General features: G+C 38.5%; 1 protein-coding gene across 1 annotated transcript in view; it reads right to left on the reverse strand.

The window, feature by feature from the left end:
• LOC138759330 (heparan sulfate glucosamine 3-O-sulfotransferase 3A1-like) overlaps positions 1-21,557 on the reverse strand; it is a 140,735-nt gene that overhangs the window by 8,547 nt on the left and 110,631 nt on the right. The window lies entirely within an intron of this gene.

The following is a 21,557-nucleotide window of genomic DNA, read 5'->3' on the forward strand; positions in this document are numbered from 1 at the left end:
ACGAATTACTATTTTTAATGTATTCCTTTCTGAGTAGACTTCTGTCATGGGCCAGAAATTAGCCTGGGGATCTTTTCAGTCCCAACAAGGCAGTGGGAATTTTGTGGTCACAATAACTGATTGATGGGAATGGTTGTCAATCCTTATTATGGCAACATTCAGCTTTCCGAATCAATGGATTCGATGTCAGGGCATTTGCTGCGCCAGCAAATATTTCCAACCTATATCCCTGAAGAAGGTATTGGGGTGAATCAGAGAGGCAGAAGGGTGCTGTTTAACCCTGTGGCAGCCCTATTTCTGGACGTAGAGGGTGTATTGTGATATCAACATTTTCTTCCATGCTCCTGATGTTGTCTACCGCAAAAGCAGGAAAAACCCAGTTACTGCTGATTGATTTCTGAATGGGAACTATGACAACAAGGATGGAGTGGAATCCATGGCTTGACGGATTACAGTATGCGCTATACTAGGCCCCACCTTTTATATCCGGGGTTTATCGGCCTAGCAAGCTGGGATGGTGACAGCCAGGTCTTTGGGTTGTAGGTGTTATGATGAAGTGACCTTTTTGTAGAGGGATGGCCTGACAAGACTAATGAGCCCCTCCTGCCCAGGTTTGAAATCCTTCTCTTAGGTTGGCTGCCAACCAAGGCCAATGAGCCCAGCCTACCCATCCAGTTATACCGCTGGACGCTCGGTCGTGCCATGACGTAGCAAAGCTCAGTGAAAATGGGAGACACTGATGAGAAGGATGCGGTAATGTGGGAGAGGCCATTTGCAGTTGACCTCCTGCCTGCTATGCCAGACAGTGGTCGCGCTACGATCACTACACTGACAAAGGAGAGATGATGTATTATGCCTGCACTTTCCCTGGGTGAGCGGGGCATGAGACTAATCTATTAATAGAGTGAAACACTAAAGCCATCTGTTTGCTATCTACCCCTAGAGTGTCCTTGTTAATGGTCCCTCTAATTTTTAGTAGTCAGTATGTGCAAAAATATTATGTTGAGCAATTTTCGTTTCCAGTGTCAAAAGTATGTGGGCACTGAATGCTTGTGCAAATGTAAACTTGAAATTGTTTCAAGATCATTTTAATTATTGATTTTAATAGAATACAAGTATGATTAACTCCTTGCTTAACTGACTAACTAGTTAACAGAAACAGTTAGCTAAGAGATTATTTTCAATAAATCTAATTATTAATGACAACCTGATTTGATATAACTAACTTATTGTGGGCACATTCATTTCTTTGGTACGCTGGTTGCAAAATGTGTGCGCACGCACACGGGCACATCTTAAAGGGAACAGGGCCTACAACATTTTGATAGCAAATACCTCCAACAACTGTCCTGGCCTGCAAATGTCCTTACACTTCCATGGTAAACTAAGAAAACCCAGGTTGGGATTCTGCTTTTAATCTCCACTGAGAACCAGCGGTCATAGTAATTAGCATGCAGAGTAATTAACGTGCAGAGATGATTGCATTATAAGATAAAACATCCACTGGTTTAACTCCTTGGATGAACAACTGTAGAAATTAGGACAAAACTGAGACATATTGAATCAGGGATCTGCAATTCAGGAAATGAAAGGAAGAATAAAATGATAGAGAACTACAGAGAAGAACTGCAGGAACTTAGATTGAGTCAATCTGTATAAGCTATAGTTTAGTAATGATTGTACCATAATAGATATTAATACTTAGCCACTGACAGCTTTTCAAATCAACACCTTGACAAAATGGTCATGATCATGGCTATTACATGCCCAAGCATTGCAAGGAGCTGCAATGAGCACCCGAGGCTATCATTCTAACAAATTGATGCCATGTTTGCAATCACTGAAAGTTGCTGGTTTATCATCAGTGTTTTTTCAGAACTTAACAAAAGTAGAATAAAGAAAGGGAGATTTGAGGAAAATGTGCAATTGCTTTATTTATTTACCTATTTATTTAATTGTGTTACAGGGTATTTTTTTTTTAAATCTGGCATGGCTACTATAGTAGTTAACATAACATACCAGCGACCCGGGTTCGAATCCGGCGCTGTCTGTGAGGAGTTTGTACATTCTCCTCGTGTTTGCGTGGGTTTCCTCCAGGCACTCTGGTTTCGTCCCATGCTTCAAAACATATAGGGGTTATCGGTGAATCAGGGTATTTTGGAGGCATATGGGCCGGAAGGGCCTGTTATCCTGCTGTATGCATGTACGGATGTCTAAATTTCCTGTTAAATTTAAGGATCCACTCAATGACCTGAGCAGACAAAATCATTTGAATTGGGGTGAACCCTGTTATTGATAAAAATACATTTGGAAAATAAAGATATTCATGACCTTTATCTCTGGATAGAGTATCAGAGCATGTCATCAAAACCAAATTTTGTGGCTTAACCTGCATAAGGCCTAATAGTCTATTTTGCCTCATGAATCTGTAGATATTCTATCAAAAAAAGAAAGCCATGTTCCTGAAAATTGTTCACCCTCCAGGAACTCGGGTTGTCCATTCCCTTTGAATTGTTAACTTAATCCCAGGAGAAGTACCTAGATATCTTACCAACACAGACACCAGCCATGTATGAGTCTTGATGGTCATGCCAGCTGGTTAAAGACTCTAACTACTGTCAAAGTCCTAATACATGGACTGCTCGAGGATTGGGTCAGTCCGGGTTTTCAGATTTTCCGGATTCTCCGGTACTCGGATAGAACTTTTAAAATTCAAATTTAAGGAACAATTAATGAAGAGATGAACAGGGTAAATTTTGATAGTTTATTCGTTAGCAAATACAGCTTGCTTCATTTATCAAAATGAACAGTTTTAAAGAAATATAAAGTCAACACTTGACAAAAATGTAAACATAATTGTTTTCATTACAAAAAATAGCGTGTAATCTTTGAAATTATATTTAAAAATAAACATTGTAAAAGAAAAATACAGCAAACAAATGAATTTCTTAGTGATAAGGTGACCTGTATTAAGCATGGTTGCTTGTTGCCACTGTGCATCTGTAGCACATACGTATGCACGCTTACATGCACGCACAAAAAAAGCCCACTAAATTTTTTAAGTTTGAGAGTATGGATTTGCAAATGGTTCAGATTTCTGGCATCTGCATTTTTGGACTTTTACTTTATAAAGTGAAACATGTGGCCAACCCGTAGCCTTACAGTGACATATGATATTTTAATCAAAAGAAGTACCGAATGTTGATTTGACCCTCTCTCTAATGAATAATGCCGCCCCCAAAATTATGCAAGTTTAAATCGGATGAGTGGGGATCAAACCTGTTTCTCAGTTAGTCAGGAGATTTTTCAGTATGAATGCAGTTCCTGTGAATTAAATACATAATTGGGAGCATGGTTGGCATAGCAGTTAGCGCAACGCCTTTACAGCGCCAGCGATCAGGACCAGACTGAGGTTCGAATACTGCGCGGCTTTTAAGGAGTTAGTATGTTCTCCCCGTGTCTGCTTAGGTTTTCTCCGTGGGGGGGGGGTCTGGTTTCCTCCTGCCATTCAAAATGTACTGGAGGTGTTGGTTAATGGGGGGCAAATTGGGTGGCACAGACTCGTGGGATGAAATAGCCAGTTACCGTGCAGTATGTCTAAATTAACCAAGATTCAGAGGTTTTGCTTCTTCACCAACAATTAAATGTGGAGAATATAAAAATCAAAAACTGAAAGCTATTGGATTTCCTGGCACACTCTCTCCTCTGACCCTTCTATCAATTACTTTCATACAGTCACGGGTCAAACAATAATAAGGCTGAAAATTTTTAACCGTCATCAGTTCCTTTAACAGGCTGTTTAAAGACCGTAGAGAGACAATGTCAGCCCCTCAGACCGGGTGGTTGGACCCCATGGGGGGAGCACTGATAAATTTGTTCCCCATGGGCCCACACCAGCCATGAGAGCAGCTCTGGCAGCATCACCATTTTCTTTTTAATGGGCCATTTAAAAATGGCAACGGGCCATAGTTTGGCCACCCTTGCTTTAAGTTAAGCCCACTCATTATTAATTCCTCAACTCAGTGAACTAGTTTCTTTTGAGATTCTAAAATCTTTTGATTTCAATGAGATTATCTGTATTATTTGATTTATCCCTACTATTTTGTACACCTCAGTTAAGCCCTCCCCTGTTTCAGACAAACGGCCCAACCAATCTTTCCTCATAGCTGCAATTTTCCACTTATATTCTTACGATTCTCTTCTGCACTCTCTCCAGTTTAATTCTGTCAAGCAATAACCAGAACTATATGCAACACAACCTTCTTGCTCTCACATTCTCTACTTTAGCCAATAAAGGATGACATCCTGCAAACCTTTATGTAAGATCCCTCTGTTGCTTCACATTTCTCAATATTCTTCCCTCATGTACATTCCTTTCTCTTCATGTACCTACCCAAGTGAAAACCTAGATTATCCTTCAATTATCACCTCCTGCCCCAGTGACATTACAAAGGCTCTTACCTGTGCCTATCTGCTGAACCCCTTTCTGTTCCTCCAGTAGATTGGCCGTTACTTACTTCATCTTGTCTACCACCAACTCAGCCCTTACTCATCGAAGCCTCTTGAGCCAAAGCCTTACCACCCTAACTCAGACCATTCCGACGTCCACACCCTCGAGGATCTAGACTCATATATATTCAAGATTCAATTTAATGTCATTGCAATAAAGCAGGGCCATATTTTACATGAAATTGGTTTTGCCTGCTGTAAGCCAGACAGATTCGTTATTGGCAGAAATTTCCTGAAGCGCCTCCTTACAGTCAGAGAGAGAGAGAGAGAGAGAGAGAGCAGCAAAAGAGGGTCCTCCCAGAGTCGCCGAGTGTCCGTTGATTCACCTCCAGTGCTTCTGCAGCCTCCACAGCCACACAAAATCCAGTCCAAACCATTGGCGACCCAATTTCCAGATCCAAACCTCTGATATGGTCAGGAACCCTTCAGCGCCTTTGCCTTCGGCACACCCTCTCATCCCAATTCCGATACCTGGTACATCTTCATCCAATTTCAAGCCAGTATCCAGCAGTGTGCAGCCCAGCATGAGTCTCCTGACAGCAGTCCCGCAGCCTCCATGGGTTCCTCACTTCGATTCACCATCAGCCCGTGTGTACATAGGTCTTTCAGTCGCAGAGCCCCCTCACTGGTCACCATCCCATGGGTCATCTCCTTTGCTTCTCCTTCATCTGACAGGGGTTAGTCTCCCTGTTTTCTGGTGCCCTTCCCCAGTCCTCCACTCCCCTGGAGTCAGCAACCCCTCGCGGGTGCTGTCGGTCAGAGGCACTGCCATCCTGGGCACAGACCCGGCATTTGCGGGATTTTAACTGCTCCTTTAACAGGCTAGACAAAGGCAGTCGACTGCATGGTTGGGCCCCACGAGAGGGATATATATCTCTGCTCCTTGCGCTCCGCGGGACTGCACCAGCAGCAGCGCTGCCTTTACAGCGGCTCCGGCAGCGCTGCCGTTACAGCGGCTCCGGCAGCGGCGCCATCTTACAATGATACATCTATATTCAATGCTCTGATCAATTAATGCAAGCATGCAGTACGCCTTTCATACCACCCCATTCCCTTGTGTTGCCACTTCCAGGGAAGTATGTACTTGCACCCAACGATCCCTCAGTACGTAAATGCTTCAAATGATCCTGCCATTTACTATGCACTTTCCCATTTGCATTTGACCACTTATAATGCATCACTTGTCTGGATTAAACTCCATCTGTCATTTCTCCACCCAAATTTCCAGTGGATGTTTATGGATCTCTATAGTTTGATCACCTTCCTCACTATGCACAACACTGATTACAAACTCACAAAACAGCCCAGATCATTTTCATCCACGTATACATAACAAAAAAACAAAGATCCAGAACTGATCTTTGCATGTACCAACGGTCACAAACCACCTGTCGGAGAAACACCCCCTCCCCATCATTACCCTTTGTCTTTTATTTTGAAGCCAATTGTGTATCCGACTTACTCACTCTCTGTAGATCCCATGAGACTTAATCTACATGACTACTGTTATAGTCCTTGTCAAATGCTTTACTGAAGTCATGTCAACAACATCCACTGACCTCCTCCTTCTCAAAAAGCTCAAAAAGTTCAATTAACTTTGTGAGACAGAACTTTCCCTGCCTAAAATTATGCTGACTTTCCCTAACAGGTCTACCTTTTCCCAAATGCAAATATATTCTATCCCTGAGAGGCTCCTCCACTAATTTTCCTATCTCTCATGTAAGACTCAGATTATTTCTTTTCTCTGACAACAAATTTTTAATCCCACATTGGTAAATTATCCTCAATCCTATATCAAAGGTAATTCAAACCCTGTACATCATATCCACTGGTTCTCCCTTAACTGATCCAGGAGTTACATTCTCAAAAACAGAATGTACGCTTGGCGTGGTGGTTAGCGTAATGTCTTTACAATTGGGACAAGGGTTCAAATTCCACGCTGTCTGTAAGGAGTTTGTACATTCTCCCCATGAATGCATGCATGGGGGCTCCGGTTTCCTCCCACCATTCAAAATGGATTGGGGATGTATGTTAATCGGGTATAAAGAAGGCAGCACAAACTCATGGGCTGAAATGGCCTGTTACCACGCGTTATGTCTAAATTTAAAAATGTATAAATTTAAAATTTACATTAAAAAAAAATGTAAAACCTCCTGCAGATTTGTGGTTTGCGACATAGATACAGGCTCGGCTCTCTTTTCACACAGCTAATGCTTTAGGAATTTTGGGGCACAAGTCTTTGGGCCCATGAAATGTCTTAACTTTCAGTTACATTCATTTCTCCAGATTTATTTTTTTCACTGAGACTAATTGATTTTAATTCCTCCCATTTGTGAGCATTTCTGGAAATGTTCTTGTGTACTCTTCCATGAAGACAGAACCAAATATTTGTTAATTGCTATCCCATTTCTTGGTTCCGCATTCTCCCTTCTTTATCTGCAAAACTTTTATTAAATAAGGAGAGAAAAACACTCTGTTTGTAATCCTGGTGAGGCCTATATAGTTATGGCAAGACTTTCTTCCATTCTCCTGGGTGGTTCTGTTCCCTTAAATTATTTTTTGATTGCATATCTTTTAATACATTTCTTTAACATATACCCATTCTAAATGATAAATTAATAATCACCTTACTATATTAATTGTCACATGGAAGAGAGTTTGAAGTTTCTTCCCCCCACCAATTGTGACCACAATAATTTCTCACTATATGTAGCATCAATTCATGCTAGTCCCTTGAAATGTTATGATCTAAAGGTTACGTTAGCTCGATGCCCACATCCTGGGTTCGAATCCAGTGCTGTCTATAAGGAGTTTATAAGTTTTCCTTGTGACCTGCGTGGGTTTGCCCAGGGTTCTCGAGTTTCCTCCCACTCTCCAAAACATAGGTTCATTGGGTGTAATGGGAAGCACCGAGTCTCAATGGCCACTATTGGCTTCTACTGCGTTGCAAATAAAACTGAAAATGTAATTTTTTAAAAAATCCTGGACATGAGAATGGAAGCATGTGTGAAAACATTTATTAGGATGGTTCATTATTCACTCTGTAAAGAATGAACCCTCATTTGAAAATGTACTGCAAAAATCAACCCAAAATTGGTAGATCTTGCAGGACAGAAAGAGTCCATGCAGCCCATTGAGATTGTTCAGCCTCTGAATGAATGGACCAAGTGAATGGGATTTATAGCCTGAATTTTACGGGACTACACTTCTTTACAGATTGTCCCCACACATGCATCTGATTGTGTGCTTGAAATTTCTAGCAAAGCTGTTCAAAAGCTGACTGCTTTTGGCAAGATACAAAGGTTTCTTTTATTTACAGTTAATGTGCTCGTAGTTAGAAGATTGTGGGTTGGATCAAGAGTGCAAGAGTGGATTATTAATGATTTACAGCTGTTCTTTGCGACTTCAATCTATTTTGAAGTTCAGGGAATTTGCAATCCAAAAGTCAAAAGAACAGTTTAATTATTTATTAAGACTGTTGGCACTACTTGAAGGAGAGCTTTGTGTATAATAATTCAGACCATAATAGAGCTGAACAGTGAAACATGTTACATTCTGAAAGCTAAATCTCAAATGAAAAGGACTTGCAGGAACCACTCAGTGTGATGCATTGGAGAACACAGACTGTGACTTTTCGTAAAGACTGACTTTAGTGGGGAAACTACTCAATAACCTGGGCAGGTGAATAATCTAGATACGTGGCTTTGGGATATCATATCTGAAGTGCACCTAATTTATTCCAGACTAAATACTGTGTTACGACCAACATATTTCCCTAGAAATTTGGTATACAATCTTCCTAAGGGAAGGTGATATGTAATCGGTATCCAACTGAGTGACCTACAACTAACTGTGAAATTGGTTAAAAACTCCATTAAAAAATATAGTTGAAAAAATAATTAGTTGAAAAGCACTTTTCCAGTCCAAATGAAGGATTATTGAACTAAAACTTTGCCTGACCTTCTGTGTATTTTCTACTTAGTTCTACTTGCATTAAAACAAATAATTTGATTCATCTGGAATCACACACAAAATATTAGATGATGGCTACTACCTGCAGAGTTCATGATTGCCCTACCTGGTTGCAGGTGAGCAAGTCAGTTCTGAAAGAGCTGACTCCTGGGTAATCTCATTGCAATAGCATAGACAGCTGCCATAGAGCTAAGGGGAAAGCTCTCCATCATAGGAACAGTCCCTAGACCAAGCAAGTCCAAGTATCCATTTACTGCCACTCTGCATTCATCGCTGTTTACTCCCCGCGCACTCCCATTAGCTCTCACTAGAACATCCACTTGCAAATAAAGGCTTTTTATTTACAATAAACTTGAAGGCCATCCTGTGCTGCGACCCAGGCTTTCTGGGGAGGAGCTTTGGTGATGGAGCCTTTATACAGGGTCAAGAGGGAGAAGCCACGGGTGCAGTCACAGGATGGGGTGGAGCCAGATTCACCACAGTCTCACCAACATAGAGGAGACCACACCAAGTGCACTGAATACAGCAGATAAGGTTGATCCATGTGCGAAGCTCTACCTCACCTGGAAGGTCTGTATTTGGCCTTAGATAGAAATGAGGACGGAGATGTAGGAGATATATCGCACTTTCTGCAATTACAGTGAAAAATAGCCCTGACCCAAAATGTTGACTAACCATTACTACCCATGGATTCTGCCTGACTCGCTTCAGCAGTTTTATTGTCTGATCAAGATTGCAGCTCATAGTTTTGGTGTTTGTTTTTTAGTTCTACTAGCTGTTCTACTCCACAGTGCTGGTGGGGGGAGAAAGTGTCCAGCAATGATTAGGGCTGGTTGACTTCATCTTTCTCAATGATGCTTTGGACAAATGTGAAACACAGAAAAATGAATCAGCACATTGGATATCGCTGTGGGTATCCTTTGACTCGTGTGACAAATTGTAGGTTTTCATTGATTTGTTTCCTTTACAGACAATTTTTGTCGGTGAAGACAAAAATAGCCATACCAGGTTGATCTCATGATGGTTGGGCAGATAGTGCATCATGGTTCTGCTTTGCATTGAACCATCTGGTCTTGTTTATTAGCATGGAGTTATTCTCCATTTTCCTACCACATTTGTCCTTTCTTTCCCCCTTTTTATCCTCATCTTTCAGAGAAGATCAAAACCCAGTGAGCAGGTTTTGGATCATGGAAGAACTAATCATTTCTATATCTTGACCTTCAAATTTAATTCTAGAGCACCAAGTTTAATTCTCTTTGTAAAAATCCAATAAACTTTATTTCCATTAATGAAATACATAGTCTTTGGCAACATAAGATATTACTGCAGATAAACTGAAACTTTCACTCAGCCTTTTGGTAATGTTAATCTTCCACAGAAAGTATGAACTTAAACAGCAATTGAAGTACATGAGAATCTTGAGGAGAAGCAGTAATCAATTTTTGTTATTGAAAAATAAATAGTTGATATGAATTTCAAATGTGAGGAGGATAAATACCTGGCACTGATACAGTAATTAAATAGCTTTGACAGTGACAAAGTATATCAGAAACATGAAAGGCAGAAATTTTTCATACGTACAATAAACAAGAACCATTTTCAGTTATTTGAAATGGGGTTAAGAATTTGTTGTAAAAAATCTCAGTAATTTCTGAATAGTTCTGTATGTTACTCTATGACAAAGGCGGGAACAAAATCTCTTGTTACACAAAGGAATGCACATGTGGAATGGGATAACGAGTGAAAGAGCAGGAAAGGGCTTGTAGAATGAGGAAAATGGAACTTGACAGAAAGTCCTCAAGAAAGATTAATAAACTGTCAAAGGTGAAAATTGAAAAGCCATTGATCAAAACTGAAGGAGAGAATGGGGAGAAAAAAAAATTAAAATGGGCACATGGTGTATTTTTCACTGGAAAAGAAGAACAAATATGGAAAATTTCATATATCCTGGCAAATCGAAGTGTACATTGGAAAAGTAAGTTAATTATGAGCTTACATTGAGATAGCTAATCTAACAAATGGGGAAGATTAGTTTCTGCTTCTAGTTGTAAATTGATCAGATGTACGATTTAAAATTTAAAGAGGAACACAGGGGAGTTTCATGTCAGAGACCACAAGCAATTATAATAGCTTGGCAGCAGTAATACCATTGAAAGAAAGATGGTGCAGGCATCAAAGTATCAAATGGAAATAATTCTCTTTATTACAGTCAATGATCCACCTAAATAATTTTTAGATCTGAATTCATTTGTAAAATGCTGAAAATGTCAAGGAGCATGGCCAAAAGGGGTTAGTCCTTGTGAAATATACAAAAGTGCTGAAGCAACTCATCAGGTCACGTTAAATCTATTGGGAGCAAAGGGATATAACCACTGCCTTATGCCTGAGCCTTTTGGCAAGGTATGATCAAAAAACAGACAGGACCAGAATTACAAGGTGGGCGGTGGGGGGGGGGGGGGGGGGGAGGGAGTGGAGGAGAGGAGAGGAGGGAAGAAAGGTAGGGGGAGAAGCACAGGCCAACAGGTAAGAGGTCATAGGTGGATATGGGTTGGAGGGTGAGAGGTTGTAGGTGGTGGGAGAGAGTGAGAGGTTGTAGTTCCCTGAATGGAGAGGGAGCTGAAGGAAAGGAGATAGAGAGATAGTGAAAGGGAAAGACTCAGAGGATGGGCCTCTTGGAGACTGGCAAGAGAATCTTAGATGTCAAGATCAGCCACAAACTTAATCAAGAAGAAAAAGGAAACATATAGATAAGGTTTAGGAGCTACTGTCAGACAGGCCTCTAGAGGAATATAAAGATTGCAAGAAAGAGCTCATGCAGGGCATTAAGAAGGCCTAAAAGGGCCACAAGATGTCCTGAGAGAGTGGCATTAAATAATTTTATACTTACATTAAAAACAAGGAGAATGACTTGGGAGAGGATCAGTCTACTCAAGGACAAAGGAAGGAATTTATGCTTGGAGTCAGAGGAAATGGGCGAGTACTTTGCAACAGTATTTACTAAGGAGAAGGACATGGACAGTGACATGGAGCGTATTGTGGAGAATGTGGGCAATTTGCGATCATGAAATAAGTGGGGTTGGGTCTGTTGAAGAGCACTAATAATGGAAAATTATCCTGAGCCTGATGGGATATAGTTCCTATTTTTGAAAGAGGCTCGTGAAGAGATTGTGGGTCCTTGACAGAGATCTTTGCAAGCTCACTAGCAAAATAAGAGATCAGGAATGCACCTCTGGCACAAATTTATTGTAAAAATTTGATGATTAGCATAGAGGAAAGGCCTGTGCCAGACATCCTTCATGGGCAAGGAATGCTAAAATCTGATAGACCATTGAACTTCGTTGCAAATGTTTCAGTGGCATTATGTGAGACGATGCCACTGAGGCATTCGCTGATTGTTCTACTCAAGGGATTTGCGAAGAATAATCGTAATACAAGACATCATGATCAAGCCAAGGAAGTCAGGCATGAATGTTCCATCACAGCTGTTCAATTATTGTGCATCAATATGCAAAAAAGATGATTGCAATTCAAGACACTTCTTGGAATGTAAATTTCTCTCAGGCCTATCATGGCCAAGCCAATATATATACATAAGTAAATTTTAATTTGATATGTGGCACAAGCTTCTTCACTCAGAGAGTGGTGGCTGAGTGAAATGACCTTCTGGAAGAGGTGGTTGAAGCAGGGTCAATTTTGTCATTTAAGAGGAGGTTGGATGAATACATGGATGTGAGGGGGTTGGAGGGTTATGGGCAGGGAGCAAGCAGGTGGAACTAGTGGAGTTCACTTAAATCAGTGCAGAACGAGAAGGGCCGACATGGCCTGTTTCTGTACTGTAATTGTTATATGGTTATAAGAACAAAATCTTGGTGAATTTAATGGAAGGAAGCTCAGTCAAGCAATGAGATAGTTTTTTAAGATATTACAGTGGGTAGAAAATATTAAAATGGCATCTTGCATTGGTCCAGATTAAATCTTAATATTACACATACACTTACAATATAGAACAAATTAAGAAACAATGTGATAATTGAAACCTCTGCCAATACCATACAAATTTGAAAAAAAAGTTAAACTCCTTAATAATCACCAACTCTCATTAAACAGCTAAATGTGTGCAATTTGTATTAAAATAGTGACGATCTCAATGTGTAATTTTTTTTCAAGATGTGGTTGTCCTAACTATATCTCCAGAAGATGTGGGCATGATTTTTACTTGCCAACACCTACAATCTGGTTTTTTTAAAAACATTGCTCAATCAAGTTTGCTCGTAGTTAGTTGGTCCCTGAGCTGAATTGAAATTCTTCACAAACCTAAAAGGAAAAAGGTTTGATTTTAGTACAAAATGGGCAGTAAGTAAGTGTGCAAAGGGAATAATTACCTTCATTGGTCTGTACTAGCCTCAGGCCTGATCTAAATTTTATATCAAGTCTCCTTTAACCAGGAGTTGGTAGCTCCAGGCACCAACTGAGCATCCCAGAACAGTTAGTAATTTGTGGACTTAGGAATCCTGACTGATTCTGATTGGAGACAGCATGCGGGTGTGTAACTCTGAGATGGGGTTTTGTCCCAAGACACAGTGGTTCACGGAATTTCTGAAGAATGAGGAAACCTGTTCACAAGTGGTTCATATTGCTTCCTTGCAGGGACTGTGGAATCACTTCTGTTCCTTCCTCACCTTTGATTTATAAGAGACCTATTGCCTGACTCAGGAGGTATTAATGCCATTGAGAGAGCTTAACCCCCGCCCATGTTCCTTCAAGATAGGTCTGAGGAATTACATTATGCAATACTCATAAAGAAATGTATCTTCTTGTTTCTGAAAAATCTGTTATTTTAGAAGGTCTCTTACTTTAAAAATGCCATGCCTTTTTTGAATATCATGAATATGAAAAATAAAAGCAGCATATAAATATTCCAATATAAATGGAGAAACAATGATTCCATGTAGTAAGAGAATTTTAACAATCAGACCAAAATGATCTTTTTTTTTTAAGTTTTTTATTTTTCACACCATAAATCACAATAGCCATGATATACACTTTTTCTTTTCCACACATTTACAGTGACTTTTTCTCCCTCCCCCCTCCCTCCTCCCAAGCCACCCCCCCATCCCCCCCCCCTCTCATCCATTTTAGTTATACAATCTAGGTTGCATTAATTCAGTTAGTCAATGTTGTCATTCAACAAAAATACACCAGAAATTCTACTGAGTCCATTCTTTTCTTTTCTTCTCCTTCCATCAACTTAGGTAATGTTTGTTCCCGGTAGGTTTTCGCTATTGTATTTAATGTAAGGCTCCCATACTTGTTCGAATATTTCAATATTATTTCTTAAACTATATGTTATTTTTTCTAATGGAATACATTTATTCATTTCTATATACCATTGTTGTATTTTCAAATTATCTTCCAACTTCCAGGTTGACATAATACATTTTTTTGCTACGGCTAGGGCTATCTTAACAAATCTTTTTTGTGCATCCTCCAAGTCAATTCCAAATTCTTTATTTTTTATGTTACTTAGGAGAAAGATCTCTGGATTCTTTGGTATATTGTTTTCTGTTATTTTATTTAATATCTGATTGAGATCATCCCAAAATTTTTCTACTCTCTCACATGTCCAGATTGCATGAATTGTTGTTCCCCTTTCTTTTTTACATCGAAAACATCTATCAGATACTGTTGGGTCCCATTTATTTAACTTTTGCGGTGTAATGTATAGTCTGTGTAACCAATTATATTGTATCATACGCAGCCTCGTATTTATTGTATTTCTCATCGTTCCAGAGCATAACTTCTCCCATGTTTCCTTTTTTATCTTTATATTTAAATCTTGTTCCCATTTTTGTTTAGTTTTACCATTTGTTTCCTCATTTTCCTTTTCTTGCAGTTTAATATACATATTTTTTATAAATTTTTTGATTAACATTGTATCTGTAATCACATATTCAAGGTTACTTCCCTCTGGTAAACTCAAGTTGCTTCCTAATTTATCTTTCAAGTAGGATCTCAGTTGGTAATATGCCAGCGCTGTATCTCCCGTTATATTGTACTTATCTCTCATTTGTTCAAAGGATAAGAATCTACTTCCTGAAAAACAATTTTCTATTCTTTTAATCCCTTTTTTTTCCCATTTTCTAAAGGCAAGGTTGTCTATTGTAAAAGGGAGTAGCTTATTTTGCGTCAATATTAGTTTTGGTATTTGGTAATTTATTTTATTTCTTTCTACATGAATCTTCTTCCATATATTGAGGAGATGGTGTAATACTGGAGAAGTTCTATGTTGTACCAATTTTTCGTCCCATTTATATAATATGTGTTCAGGTATCTTTTCCCCTATTTTATCTAATTCTAGTCTCGTCCAGTCTGGTTTTTCCCTTGTTTGATAAAAATCTGATAGGTACCTTAATTGTGCGGCTCTATAATAATTTTTGAAGTTTGGCAATTGTAAGCCTCCTTGTTTATACCATTCTGTTAATTTGTCTAGTGCTATCCTCGGTTTCCCCCCTCTCCATAAAAATCTCCTTATTATTTTCTTTAACTCTTTGAAGAATTTTTCTGTCAGTTGTATTGGCAATGCCTGAAATAAGTATAGTATCCTTGGAAAAATGTTCATTTTAATACAGTTTATCCTTCCTATCAGTGTTAGTGGTAGCTCTTTCCAATGCTCTAAATCGTCCTGTAATTTTTTCATTAGTGGATTGTAATTGAGTTTATATAATTGGCCTAGATTTTTGTTTATTTGCACACCTAGGTATCTTATTGCCTGCGTTTGCCATCTGAATGGGGATTCCTCCTTAAATTTTGAGAAATCCGCGTTATTCATAGGCATTGCTTCACTTTTATTTACGTTTATCTTGTATCCCGACACTTCTCCATATTCCTTCAATTTCTTATATAGTTCTTTTATTGATAGTTCTGGTTCTGTTAAGTACACTATCACATCATCCGCAAACAGACTGATTTTATATTCCCTGTCTTTTATTTTTATTCCTTTTATATTATTATCTCTTCTTATCGATTCTGCTAGTGGTTCTATAGCTAGCGCAAACAATAATGGTGATAGTGGGCATCCCTGCCGTGTTGACCTGCTTAAGTTAAATTGCTTTGATACATGTCCATTTACTGTCACTTTCGCTAACGGTCCCTTATATAATGCTTTAATCCAATTAATATACTTCTCCGGTAAACTGAATTTTTGCAATACTTTGAACAAGTAATTCCATTCTACTCTGTCGAAGGCCTTCTCTGCGTCTAAAGCAACTGCTACTGCCGGTGCTTTATTTCCTTCTACTGCATGAATTAAGTTAATAAATTTACAAATATTGTCTGTTGTGCGTCTTTTTTTGATAAATCCAGTTTGGTCTAAATTTACCATTTTCGGTACCTGTTCTGCTAATCTGTTCGCTAATAGTTTAGCTATTATCTTATAATCTGTGTTTAGCAGAGATATTGGTCTATATGACGCTGGTGAGAGTGGATCTTTCCCTTGTTTTAGTATCACTGTAATTATTGCTGTTTTACATGAATCTGGTAAGTTTTGTGTCTCATCAATCTGGTTGATTACATCCAGGAGGGGCGGTATTATTAGGTCTTTAAATGTTTTGTAGAATTCTATTGGGAGTCCATCCTCTCCTGGTGTCTTATTATTTGGTAAATTTTTTATTATCTCTTGTATTTCTACTGTTCCAAATGGTTCTGTTAATTTATTTTGTTCCTCTATTTGTAGTTTTGGTAGTTCAATTTTAGTCAAAAATTCATCTATTTTCCCTTCTTTCCCTTCGTTTTCGGTTCGGTATAATTGTTCATAGAATTCTCTGAAGTTTTCCTTAATTTCTTTTGGATTATATGTAATTTGTTTGTCTTTTTTCCTTGTTGCCAATACCATTTTCTTAGTTTGCTCTGTCTTAAGCTGCCATGCTAGGATTTTGTGTGTTTTTTCCCCTAGTTCATAATATTTCTGTTTTGTCTTCATTATATTCTTCTCCACCTTATATGTTTGTAATGTTTCATATTTTATTTTTTTATCCGCCAATTCTCTTCTTTTGGTTGTATCTTCCTTTATTGCTAATTTTTTTTCTATGTTTATTATTTCCCTTTCCAACTGCTCTGTTTCCTGATTATAGTCCTTCTTCATCTTGGTTGCATAACTTATTATTTGCCCTCTAATGAATGCTTTCATTGCGTCCCATAGTATAAACTTATCTTCCACTGATTCCGTATTTACTTCAAAGTACATTTTTAATTGTTTTTCAATAAATTCTCTAAAATCCTGTCTTTTAAGTAGCATGGGGTTTAATCTCCATCTATACATTCTTGGAGGGATGTCTTCTAGCTCTATTGCCAATGACAGGGGTGAGTGGTCCGATAATAGTCTAGCTTTATATTCCGTTTTCCTAACTCTCCCTTGTATGTGGGCTGATAACAGGAATAGGTCTATCCTTGAGTATGTTTTATGTCTAGTCGAGTAGTATGAGTATTCCTTTTCTTTTGGGTTTTGTTTCCTCCATATGTCCACAAGTTTCATTTCTTGCATTGATTTAATTATAAATTTGGTTACTTTGTTCTTCCTATTAATTTTTTTCCCCGTTTTATCCATATTTGGATCCAAATTCAGATTGAAATCCCCTCCTATTAGTATGTTCCCTTGCGTATTAGCTACCTTCAAAAAGATATCTTGCATAAACTTTTGATCTTCTTCGTTAGGTGAATATATATTAAGTAGATTCCAAAGCTCTGAATATATCTGACATTTTATCATAACATATCTCCCTGCTGGATCTATTATTTCCTCTTCTATTTTAAATGGCACATTTTTGCTAATTAATATAGCCACTCCTCTTGCTTTTGAATTATACGATGCTGCTGTTACATGTCCTACCCAATCTCTCTTTAATTTCTTGTGCTCCAATTCAGTTAAGTGTGTTTCTTGGACAAATGCTATATCTATTTTTTCCTTTTTCAGTAAATTTAGTAGTTTCTTCCTTTTAATTTGGTTATGTATTCCATTAATATTTAGAGTCATATAGTTCAGCGTAGCCATTTTATATTTTGTTTATCTTCTCTTTCCGTTTTTCCATCATTACCTTTCCTCCTTTTCCATTTCTGTTTTCTTATTTTCAACTCTTTACCAGACAACATTCCTACAACATCCAACATTTTCCTTATTCTCCTATTTCTATCTTCTTTATCCCCAATCTCCCCTTCCCCTCCTGAGTTGCCCTTTATCCCTTGTCGGACAACCACATCTCCCCTCTCCATTTGGATTTGCGAATCCACTCGCAAGCGTCAACTGATTTTGCAGTGACCGCTCTTTTCCCCCACCCAGCCCCCCCCAGAAAAGATTTCGTTTTTTATATGTCACAAAGGTCACTCTTTTAGTTCCCTCCTTATTCTCTCTATTCCATTACCTTCCCTTATTAATTCTTGTCTATACTCTCTATGTTTTCCTCTAATTACAGATACTTTCACATATGCCCATTGTCTCTATTCACTCTTATACCTCTTTACCCGCATACATATCAATCGTGGTCATTTTTACCCTCCTTACCCGTCTTCATCCCTCAGTCTATTTTTGTCTTTACCCACATACATATCAATCGTGATAATTTTTGCTCTCATTACCCGTCTTCATCCCTCAGTCTATTTTTGTAATTGTTCTGCAAATTTTCGTGCTTCTTCTGGATCCGAGAATAGACTGTTTTGTTGTCCTGGAATAAATATTTTCAATACCGCAGGATGCTTCAGTGTAAATTTATATCCTTTCTTCCATAAAATCGCTTTTGCTGCATTGAACTCTTTTCTCTTCTTTAGGAGTTCAAAGCTTATATCTGGATAAATGAAGATTTTTTGCCCTTTATACTCCAGTGGTTTGTTGCCCTCTCTTACTTTTTCCATTGTCTTCTCCAGTACCTTTTCTCTTGTAGTATATCTTAGGAATTTTACTACAATAGATCTTGGTTTTTGTTGTGGTTGTGGTTTAGGGGCCAATGCTCTATGTGCCCTTTCTATTTCCATTTCTTGCTGTAGTTCTGGACATCCTAGGGCCTTAGGGATCCATTCTTTTATAAACTCCCTCATATTCTTGCCTTCTACATCTTCCTTAAGGCCCACTATCTTTATGTTATTTCTTCTGTTATAATTTTCCATTATATCTATTTTTTGGGCTAGTAATTCTTGTGTCTCTTTAGTTTTTTTATTAGATTCCTCCAATTTCTTTTTTAAGTCTTCTACCTCCATTTCTGCTGCTATTGCCCGTTCTTCCATCTTGTCCATTTTTTTCCCCATTTCTGTTAAGGTCATATCCATTTTATTTATTTTCTTTTCTGTGTTGTTTATTCTTCTTCTTAAATCATTGAATTCCTGTGTTTGCCATTCTTTAAATGACTCCATGTATCCTCTAACAAGAGCAAGTACCTCCTTTACCTTGCCTTTCTTTTCTTCTTCTATTTCACTGTACTCTTCCTCTTCTTCCTCTGGGTTGACCATCTGTTGTTTCTTTGCTGCCCTTTCCTCCTCTTCTTTCTTGTTTCCATTGTCTTCTGTGGTCTCTTCTTGCTGCAGGTGTTCTGCAGCTGTCGTTGCCGGCTGTGGAGATCGACTCTCCAGCTGGTCCCCCCTCCCGTCGGTGTGTTTTTTTTCATGCGCATCGCGCATGCGCGAGGAGTCGCGCATGCGCGGTTGCGCACTTTTACTCGGCTCTGTGAGCCATTGTTGTAGTTCTCTTTCTACCGACCTGAGGTAGTGGGGTCTTCTCTCCACAGCGGGCCTCTTCGGACAGGTAAGGCCTTCACCTTTTTCCTCCGTTGTCTTCTCTTCCTCTCTTCTTTCCGTTGATTTTGATTTTTCTCCTTTTGTCTCCATCTTCTTTCCACCTTTATACTCACTTTTATTTAACTTGTATTTCTGTGCCTTTGTATTTTCTCTTGTTTTTCCCGACTTTTCTGGAGAGGGCTGGAGTTCACCGTCCGGCCACTACTCCATCACGTGACTCCCTCCAGACCAAAATGATCGTGAGAGTAGAGTTCATTAGGGCTAAGCGTTTAAATTTATTTCTATTCATTATTTAACTTATATTATCATTTCATTTGATGGTAGCAGTGACTCTGTGTTGTCTATCGAATGATTTTCATTTCAAATAAATTGTTGGGACATTTACAATATGAATATAATTTCCAGAGGAAATTCAATTCCAAATATCTAATAGTTTCTGTAATAGAATCAGCCAATTTATTTCCAAAGACTGCTATTTCACTTAAAGAAGTGATTTCATTCTTCACAACACTTTATCAACATCTCTCAGACCTCAGTTGTGGCAGTTGTTTCCTAAAGAAAGTTTAAAAGGCAAACTAGCGCCCAACTTTTCGTGCAGGTTGCATATTAAAGCATATCATTTGAATTCAACAACAACTAGGTGTGGTCTCAAATTTTTATTGCCTGCTGAGGAGCATTTTAAAATTGTTTTGTCAATTTACTAATCAACACTTTCATCATCTGCTCATCAATAAAATTTAATCAAAATTTTGCACGGACACAAGTTTTTTTTTCCCGCAGTCAGGAGCCCATAACCTGCCAACATTTTATCACGACACAAAGATAATTCACCTTCCTTTCATCAACATCAGTAACATCTGACCTTCAGCAGAATTTATTTCTCTCCTCAGTTAGTATGTTGATGAAATTGGGATCCACAGAAAGGAAGAAAAAAATTGGGATTCAAATAATGCATTTCATGACTCCTGGGTGTAAGTAAAAGCCAATGGAATATTTTTGAAGTTCTAATTTTGGAAAATGAAGAAACCTATCTGGCTGACGCAGGCAATGGGATGAATATCAAGAAAATCTGCATTGTTGAAGGGATAAAAGGTGATCATGACATAATGCGAGTTTCAGGAACTTGTTTGGAAAGTGCTAAGGGAACTTTCACTTCACCTGAGCTTGACAATATCTCCTTGAAAAGTCTCAACTAACAGCATAGATTATATGTTCAAGCATTAAGACTGGGGTCGAATATCTGATTCAGAGATAAAAGTGCAACAGCTGTGGCAATAATTGAAAAAAAGAAAACATATTTATGAAGAGTTAATTTCAGACCCATATTTGCTTGTGTTATTTTCCCTCCCTAACTATGGAGGATAGTCTTATTAAAGGAAAATAATGATAGTTGTGTAATGGATAATTTAAAAACTAATACACAAATTGATTCAGACTAGATGACACACAACAGATGCTACAATGCATTTCAAATAAAGCAATACACTTAGGAGGAAGAAAGTCAATTTTTCTGAAGCTTGAAACTTATTTTCCTGAAATCGTGGAAGGACTGTTTCAGTCCAGACCAAAGACAATTTCAGAAAAATACAACATGTATCATTGAGGGAGTTTGACATTGAACAACTTAGAGTTGGAAGTGTACCTCATGCGTCTTTCAGCTGCTCCCATCAGGGAAGAGATAGAGGAGCATCAAACCCAGCACCACCAGGCTGAGGAGCAGCTTCTTCTCACAAGCACTGAGAATGCTGAACGACCAAAGAAACTGCTCACACAAGACTCTCATATTTATTTATTTGTATAGATGAAATACATGTCCTGCATACGTGTTGTTTGTCTCCATGCGTGTTATGTCTGGTTGTGTGCCTGCATGTTTTGCACTGAGGGCTGGAGAATACTGTTTCATCCGGTTATATTTGTACAATCAAATGACGTTAAAATTGACTTGGCTTGATGTGGAAATTTATAATGTGTAGAGAGATAATCTTTCTCCTAATGTTATGCTGTCTTCAGTTCCACAATGAAGAAAATAACATGAATGCTTAACTTTCCAAACTGGCAGTTAACATTCTATAGAAGAATTTGGCTACATGATCATGAGATAAAAGCAAACCAGTTTGCTTTGTGCTCTAATTGCCATCTGACACACAATATTGCTGATTCTACATCTCACTACACGTTTATCAAAATAACCATTAAGCCAATTCAAAATCAAAAGATATTCTGAAAATATAACCATCATGAAGGGCTTCAAGAGGTAGGCTATGTCTCATAAGCCTATCAGCCACCTGCGACATCACAGG

The sequence above is a fragment of the Narcine bancroftii genome, chromosome 3 (genome assembly GCF_036971445.1).
Source record: "Narcine bancroftii isolate sNarBan1 chromosome 3, sNarBan1.hap1, whole genome shotgun sequence".
Classification (NCBI taxonomy): Eukaryota; Metazoa; Chordata; class Chondrichthyes; order Torpediniformes; family Narcinidae; genus Narcine; species Narcine bancroftii.